This window comes from Nothoprocta perdicaria, unplaced genomic scaffold, assembly GCF_003342845.1.
Source record: "Nothoprocta perdicaria isolate Ctin4 unplaced genomic scaffold, notPer1 scaffold_20, whole genome shotgun sequence".
In the NCBI taxonomy this organism is placed as follows: domain Eukaryota; kingdom Metazoa; phylum Chordata; class Aves; order Tinamiformes; family Tinamidae; genus Nothoprocta; species Nothoprocta perdicaria.
Genome location: NW_020455205.1, coordinates 6357244 through 6366463, shown reverse-complemented (window position 1 = coordinate 6366463; position 9220 = coordinate 6357244).

Below are 9220 nucleotides of genomic sequence, written 5' to 3'. Positions count from 1 at the left end.
CATTTATTTCAGTGGCTTTACATTCAGGCCCTTCTGCTGATTTCTGTTCCATTCAGTTTCCCTAGTAACATTTATTTTTAGCAACATTATTCTTCAGAGATCTGGCAGAGAGGATTCATTTTCAATATGAACAATTATAGTTTTACTTTAAGTGTGTCATTTCCCAGACAAAAAAAAAAAAAAAGCGAAGTTTTTCCATAGATTCTTACAAATACATGAAAACCTAATGATATCACGTGGTTAAAGCCTTTAGTACACTTGTGAAAGTCATTTTTTTCATGGTGTCAGTGGAAGATTTGGGGGAGATGGGTTGTTATGTGTTCATGTATTTTAAATTTCTTAAAAAAAAAAAMATTGTCTCTACATATCTCTACACTAGAGGTATGTTACTCTGTTTTTTTTTTGAATCTGTTAGCTTAGGAGCTATGTAGCAGGCCTCAAATTGTCAGCAGCACAGCAATTCTAAAAATAATTGGTTTCACAGAAAAAGAGAAATGTTCTTACTCATCTTCACTACTAGTCACCTTCCCTCCCTATGAATTGCCAGCACTAAGGCAAAGCTGCGCCCAAGGCCTGTTTCCATTTCTAGTCTCTGTTCAATGACATATACTCCTATGGACATCTGAGTGCCTAAGAATTGCCTGAGAATTTCTTCAGTTTCTGTAAGGAACAAAAATAGCTGAAAATCTTAGGTGCGAACCTCCAGCAATCATTACACAGCAGGATTGTAGTAAGGGGTTGCAGGACTTCCTTATTTTTTTTTTTTTTTCCCCTCCAAAATTAACTGCTTGTCCACTTGAGGTTGACATGGTGATCTTGACTAAAGAACATGAGTAGCAGTTGGTAAAATTTTTTTTAAAAAATCATGGTTTAATGAATGAATTATGGTTTATTTTATCCCCCTTGGCTCAGAGAGCAGCTGACTTCCTCCATAGAAAGCAGTACTTGAGAACTTGTGTTTAATGAGAGTGACCCTATTGCACATTATAGAATGGAAATGGGGGAAAAAAAGGTATCTTCTGTCAAAGTGATGCTTGTCTCATGCAGCTGTGTTACTGACAAAGAGAAAAATGTAAAGTGATGTTTTAGAGCTTTCAGTATTTTTTCAAGGTAGCATGGATTTAGCATGCCATTTCCCTATTAACAGATCAAGGACTTTCTGATTGTGTCTTTCACTTAAGTTGCATAGGAAGGATGATCTGTCAGAAGTTATCAGTAGATGAATAATTATTTATCCTCTTATGCAGGCTCCTATTTATAGTATTTGTCAAGCAAGCTCCCTCCTGGGGACGGATTATAGTATGAGCACTACATGGTGTGATGAAAGCCTTGCCATTCCTCAGGCTTTGTGATTTCCTTTTATCTGAAATAATTGCCATAATAAGRCATAAGGACTAAAAAGCTCTTAGGGTTTTAACTCAAAGTCCTGTGCTGGTCAAAAAATGCTTTGGTTACATGTAGATGGCTTCTGTTTTTCAGCAATCCTGAAATCAAGGCTCTTCCTTAAATTAGAAAGAAGCTCTCATTTTTTCCCTGTTGCTAGGGAGATGGTAAGAGAGGAATAATCCTTACTCTTCCATGAAGAAATGACCGATTTGTGTCATAAAATGTCTCATTCTCAGGATTTCTTGCTTCTTTAGCTTCATCTGTCCAAACAATTTTGTCTACGTCTGAGGTAAGATGGCCTGACAAGACCTAGATGTCGAATAGGCCGATAAGACCTCATTATTTTTTCTCAAGAGGTTAAGTTAAATGATGAGATAGTGGGTAGTTACGGTCATTGGCCCATCCTAACCATTTCTGAGAGTGGTGTTAATGGGAGATGATGGGTGAATTTCTGCCGAATTCAGGTGTTCTCTTTGCACAGATGCATTTCTCCCTCGTATGGTAGGCTGGAATGAAGGGTTTTCTACAAGGAGGAGTTCCTGGGCCTTCCATGCTACAAACGCTCATACAAACGGCATGCCAGTTTGGTTGGATTTGAGGGGCATGAGAGACAGACTGATGAGACAGARGTTAGGATGTTTGCTGGGTTCCACCTAGAACATTTCTGATTTTCAGATTTTTGATTTTAACAGCAAGTGCTGCAATTTGCATTTGTTAGGGTGAGTTTGTAATTAGCTCCTGCTTACAGCGGTGGTTTTGTTTGTGCTGATTATTTGATCTGCTTTAGAAGACACTATCCTTTGATTGTTTGAGAGCTGTGCCGGATAGTGCTGTATGTTATTCGCACTTCCCTTCTGTACTTACCTTATTGTCCTAGGAAGGAAAAGGAGAGCTTTTCCAAATGGAAAAGCTTTTCCACCCATTTGGAAAGGGAGAACTTTCCAATGGGTGCCTTGGAATAGCATCTGCTTGCCAGAAGTGTGTCGCTCAGCCCTTGCCTCTGCAGGCCAGCAGCCTAATGGTGCTGGTGGTGCTGTAGGGCCCAACAGTGCACTGTGATAAAATGCCTCAGTTTATCTCACCTTTGCAGAACTTGTGGTCTTCTGACTGCTGGCACCTAAATGCTCAGCACAGATTAGCCTCTTAGGTCACTTCTTGTCATATATACTATTGCCATTTATATAGATTGCACTCACTTTTTTTTTCCCACTGTGTAATGACAAATACTTGGAGAGATTTGTCCTTCCCAAAATATGTGTGTTCTGGGGAAGAAGAAAAGTAAGGACAAAGGCAGACATGAGCCTGTTCCGTGGAGCAGCAGATTTTGTGAGGAAAGCGAGGAGGATACCCAGGACATGATATCAGTGCCAGAGAGTTTCATACAGTATAAACGATTAGAAATATCTGGATTTCTATAGTTCTAACAGAACTGAAAGAGAGCAAACGGAACTGGGATGATAAAGGTTTCCAGACCTCATTGTTTTCTCCTCCTGCTCTTCTCTTGGCCATTTTTGTGCTGGTTAAGCACTGGCCTTTGCTGCCACCACCSTGTGTTTCGTTTCCCAGTCTCTTCCTGTGAGCGACTTACAGAGGCCAGAGCCTCGCAGCGGGTGCGTGCTCTGCAGCAAGGACACCCAGGGTCGTGTGGAGCCTGCGCGAGCCCACATATTCTGCCAAGTGCACATTGATTTTTAGCCTCAGACACGATCACCTGTTTATTACTGAACTTCTGTCTCCAGAAGCAGACGTTACAGAAGAAAAGAGCAGTGTGATTCACTACCAGAGAGCTTCTCAGCTATTCCAAAGCAAGAGCTATCCTTGTCAAGGGCAAAAGGCTTGCCTTATTGCCTGTCTCCTGCTGCTAATGGCTCAGGGCAGATTCAGCGTGCCGGATAGGGCAAGCTGACTGTTGTACATCTGTGACCTCTCGTAAACATCTTTCATCTGCTTTGATGACTTGCACCTGTCACACATATAACAACATAAAGGCAGTTACTGATTCACTGGAGTCACTCCTTGCTGGCAGCTCTAGAACAATTCTGGACATTTCAAGGGAATGATTTATTATTAATATTTTAAAATGAATGTAATACATCTACTCATCATATGTGTGTCACTGTCAATGTCATACTTTGATACTTTCTCATGTCAGGATTGTTTACCTGGGCATAGCTATAGGTGACAGCAGCWCCTAGAAGATTCCTGTTAGATTTCAACAGAAACTTGGTATGAGTATAAGTTTAATTGCTTGGAAGAGTTGAATCAACGTTGTGCATTTCTTCAAAGTTTTTCTGATCCGGGTAACTCATTGGAATTTACATCCTGAAAACACTGCCTGGTTGTGTTAGCTAATACAAAACCAGAGAATTACAGAAGTTATCAACACGAACTTTTATAGTTAAATAGTCTTGCTCATTATAATTGAGTCCTGGGTCTTTATTGTCCCAAGACACAATGCATTTTTTTCCTTCCTCTCCAAGTTATGTAGCTGGCAGTTTGAAAGGAATCATTATATGATACTTCTTTTTGTCTTAACTTCTTAGTTAGCAATCATTAGTCCAGTATATACCAAGTGCTATATAAGAGCAAAAATAACACCAGTCTAACTAGGGTACTTTTCTTTTTCTGTGACTCCTTTTAGGCAGTTAGGACCAATTGAGAGAAGACAGATTTGGACTTGGTATTCAGTGGACACCCAGTGTAGACGTTGGTGACATGATGTGTGTCCCCAGTGACCAGCRCTGCAAAGTCCTCTTCTAAGCAAGAGGAATTGCTTGGTGAATCTATATTTAGAAAGCATATGTCTTATTAAAAATACATAAATTGAAGGTGCTTCAGCTATTAACATGACAGACCTGTGATACTCATATCCAGAGGCATCTGGATCTGCCTGCAGAAGTAGCTCTCTATCTTTGGTAGCAGACATGTAAATAATGCAGATATCTGAACTTTTGAATTAATAGCAGCTTAATGCAATTGAATTTCCTGTTCTGGAAAGATGAAAGATCTTTTCATTAATGCAGGAAAAAATTTCTGCAGTTTATAGAAGGTCAGCTCATGCTTTTTAATGCAAAGCAGCTTTCCTGTGTTACCTGTTGCACAGGGATGCCATTATGCAGTGAAATCCACATGACACTGCATTTAAATGAACCACCTTATTTTGGACTCATTGAAGAATTTTCAAATAGAGCATTTTTTTTCCGTTTAAATGATACCATCAGAATTCTTCCAGGAACTGGCAGCACTCAGTTAAGATGAATACAGATTCAGGAGATTGTAATGTATATGTGCATGTGTGTGTGTGTCTAGCAAATGATATCTTTGAACTCTAAATATAATACAGATAACAGACTTTATATCTCTCTTTGGAAGTTTTTTGCTACTAATTCACTTTGTGTAGTCAGATCCTTTAAAGGAAGTAAGAATTAGGTGGGTTCAAAATTCAAGACACTAGCTATATATCTATGCTGAACTCCCTCTGCATAATCTAAAGATACATGATGCTGAATTTCTAAAGCAGAAATATGTTTACATCTCACTATGTGCAATGGGATACTGATAACGAAATACTGCTTGGGCTTCAAAACGTACAAGTAACTTTAAAGCAAAGTTTCTACAGTGATTTACCTGTTACACAGTGAGGTGGCTTTTTTTGTTGTTTTGTTCAGAGAGTTGTTGGATTTGCAGAGAGCAATTGTACTTTAGGTGAAATAGGCTGGTACATTTTACAAGCCTGGGATGTGGTTGTTAGTAACAGAAGATGAGATACGCAGTGTTGTGAGGTGTTTTGCTGGATGCGTTTTGACATGCTAGGCTCATTGAACTTTTGTTGACAGTTGACTGTATTTTCCTGGTTCCTACACTTTTATACACGCTGTTCTTAAGGAGCTTGTGTGTGTGGTTTATCCAGGCTCCTGCAGAAGGACATTTCTCTGCAGCAGAGGTAGGAGCGAAGGGTGTAGAGAGGGAGCAGTGGGAATGTGTAGGGGTATATGTGAAGAAACTGAGAACCATTCCTAGGTGTGGATATGAATCTTTAATTTGCCTCAGAAGAYGGATAAAAAATTGGATTTTCATAGTAGTGATTTGGAAATTACTGTTTGTATTTGTACAGTGAGTAGAATTGTTAGAGATGATACAGTGGCAGGGATTCATTGAAAGCCATGCAAGTTGGACTCGGGAGAAGGTAAAAAGYAAAAGCAAAGAGACTTCCGACTTGCTCGGGAGTCCCTGGAATTGCCCTCCCTGGGCTGCCCCTGTGCAGCTGCTGGAGCCTTGGTGCCCTTTGCTCTTCCCTGCGCTGGTCAGTGCTCGTCCTTCTGCGGAACTTGGGCAGGGAKTTTGCCTGTGTAAGAAACGAAGGGTCGAGCATTACAGCTTTTGTCTGTTCTCTGAGGATGCAAAGCACTGTACRTGTCAGATTAGAGGCCTGAGTGATACTTAATCCTCAGGTGTTTAGAGTGAGGTTGTTGATTTTGTTTTTGGCCCCAACGGATGTTGTAATTAACAAGCTCAATCTGCATGGYAAAAATGGGAAAAGAATCAAGTTCTGATGGACATGCTGCACCCAGGTGTGCTCCTGTCTCCTCCGAATGATYTGGGAAGAAAACAGATTTCCTTGATGCATCATTTAGGAGTTACATGGACTTGACTACATCTGCAAGGCCCTTTCCAGCCTCAATCATTCTGTGATGGATTTGCAAGTCCTTGTGACTTTGGTTTCTCTCTGAACATCACAGCAAACACTAATGCAGTTTGAAGCAGCTGGATGGCAGTCGGCCTTTGAAGGAAGTGAGGTTTCTTTGAAAGCGTTAACGATCTTTTATGTCTCAGACATAAGAGATGCTTCTGCCTGGGTCTGAGCAGCCTTGCCTGAGTCCTGGATGACTTAGCTCAGCTCTATCCTGTAGCAGTGGTGTGCTGGTTAACCCATGAAGTCTGCACGTTTTCCCCAYGTCCTATGGGGCATGCACAGGAGAAACTGGTCTGTTTGCATGGGGTGGAACTGCCTGATGTTGTGAGACATACGGAGTGCCTGAAGGGTTTACTGCAGGCAAAGGGGAGCGGGGAGTAGAGGGAGCAGTTGCACCTTGTTCAGAGGCTTAAACTAGCTGTTTAACTTTTGTTCTCTAAAGCTTGGCTTGAAGGAAAAAAGAACATTAAGTCTGTGTCTGTCTGTCTGCATGCACATGCAGGGCTTGGAGTGGTGAGCTCCCTCATTTTCCTTTTATATGCAGTATTGATRCATTAATTACATCCAATGCCTGATACCTCCTGTGCTTAAGATGATTTGTGAAGACATTTTATTTACAATTTTATGAACCTAGTTGTAATGGTTTTAAAATGTTCCTGCCAAATTAGCTGTGCAGTGATCTGTCATGTGAAAAGTCTTTACAAATTTATACCGAGCATTAGAGTATGGTCTTGTCTCATCTGGCTTCTCACCTCTAGGACCTCTGGAGCTCTTTTAAAATCCAGCAAAAACTTGATTTAAAAGATTGTTTCATTTTTCATACCTTTGAAAACTCTTTTGCATAATTAGATACTGTCAGCAGTTTGGATGGGAGTCAGTTCCCTTAATTTAGTAATAGTGTTGCTGTAGCCAGGATGGTCTAAAAACCTAAGACATGATTCYTTGATACAGGTAATTTCAAGGTTTACAGTGTAGTCTCAATGCCAAAGTTAGCCTTTGAAGTGAGGGAGCTTTGCTTTTACCTAGCTGTAGATACTTAAGATGTTCCTTTTTTAAAATATTTGGAGGAGCGGTGAGGGCTCTCTGCTGGAGAGGCCCGTCTGCCAGCCCGGCAGCCCCGGGCAGCGAGGAGCCGCCGGGCGGCCGCGCGAGGCCTGCGCTCCTGCTCCCACGGAGCAGCCCGGCCCGTTCCCAGCTCTCTGTGCCTGAGGCCCCTGGCCTCCCGCCGTGTCGGGGCATCCTGGGATTTGCCACGTGGATGTGCCACACAGCCGGCTCGGCATTCCTGCTGCCCTTGTGTCCCCGGCAGCGCCCGCCTCCCCGTGCGCCCCTCCGCTCCCTTGTCCTGGTGGCGCTTCACCTTCGGGACAGGCTTTGGGACAGATTTCTGTTACGCACCTTGTGCCACTCCTACCTTTTACATGGGATACCTAACACCAGAAAACCTTCTTTGGGGAAACAGGGCTCTGTTTYGCCACAGACGAAAGGACTGAACGTTGATGAGGAATTTTATCTTTATTTCCATGATGTTAGCACAATAAACTCACACAGTAGCATTGATCTGTACTTATTTAACAAAATACATTTATAGCAATTTACAAATTCTTTTCCATTTGAAAACATTGCATAACATTTTATTAAACACAATACTTTATATAGAGAATTCTCATTTAAAAACATAGTTTATTTTCGAGTATTTTGTTTTCTCAGTAAAGCACAGCCTAACAAAGAAATTCGTGCCTGTTAGCAAGTAAGAAAATTAGAACACTAAGAAGATGTCACCTGTCGATTTATTTGATTAATTTTAAATTAAGGTATCAGTGGAATGTAAACAAAGAGTAATTTTACAAAAAGGCTCCATATCAAATATACATGCAGAGGTCTGAGTTCCAATGTATATATTTATTACATTTCTGTTCTCTAATGTAATATAATTTGATAAGCCATTATTAAAAACAGTAGCCTTTGGCACTTTGAGTAAAAAAAGAATATATCAATATTTATGTAAAGAACACAATTTCAATGAATACACAAGTGCTTTAAAATCTTTTGTTAAGAAATAGGAAAGTTTAGGAAAAATATCATACTGCACTTGAAATAGTGCAGCAAGTTTTAGAGTAATAAAATCAACACATATGCCAATATATATCTGACTAAAACCAAGGAATAAAGAACAAACACTCCCACCAGGAATCCTGCTGTTTCCAAAACAGCTAAATTGCCAGAGGGAACATTTTCTAATCTTTGCTTTATTGCCATTATTCTCCATTTCAATTTTCCATTATTTCCAGGTTCATCTACTTACGTTCCTTCCCCTGCACTTACAAACTAAGAAATGATTGCATCTTACTTCCCTGCATTGATAGGCCAACAGTGGTTGTGTCTTACCTATTCTGTTAAAGCTAATCCTACCCGCTTTATCACGTACCTGAACTAGGCTCAATCCAAAGGGTTTTGTTCATGACAACCCAAGTGTTTGTAATTCCTAGGAACACTGTACAAAATTTAATATTAAATACCAAGGACTAAAGATTCATTTATTTAAAAAGCAAAAATAAATCTTGACTTGTAAATACTAGAGTCTGAGAACACAGTTTTAAAAAAATTATCTTTTTTTCCCCTAGTATCTTTGATTAATTTTCCCAGTTACTGTGCCTTGAGATAACATTCAACATATACAACAGATTGCAACCCTACTGGCGATTTCCTTACATGTGTTTTCCTTCAAAATACCCCCCCCACACACACATTCGATGTGTGATGGGATTTTTGCCTGTTCCTAGCAGGGTGGTCATTTCTTTAAGATCCAACCCCCTTCCTCAGCAGTGGGGATGGGCAGTGAGGGAAGCTCTGCTTGCCAGGCCTGGCTGGTGGTGCCCAGCTCAGCCCGGAGCATCTGTGTAACTGGGAAGGTATATAAAGCTTTCTGTGAAAAGGGACTCCGAGTCCCTTCTTCTGTGCAGGCTGGCAAGCACCGTCCTCTGGCTTCTGAGATTGCTTAGGATTGGGCTCGGGTTTGGTATTTTGGATTGTTTTTCTCTTGCATGTGTGTTGTGCTATTTACCTTCTTAGGATGGGATCATTCTTCCTTCTGGGTGTGTTCCCCTTCTCCTCAGAGGTCTGTGGAGTAAGGTTTGTAGG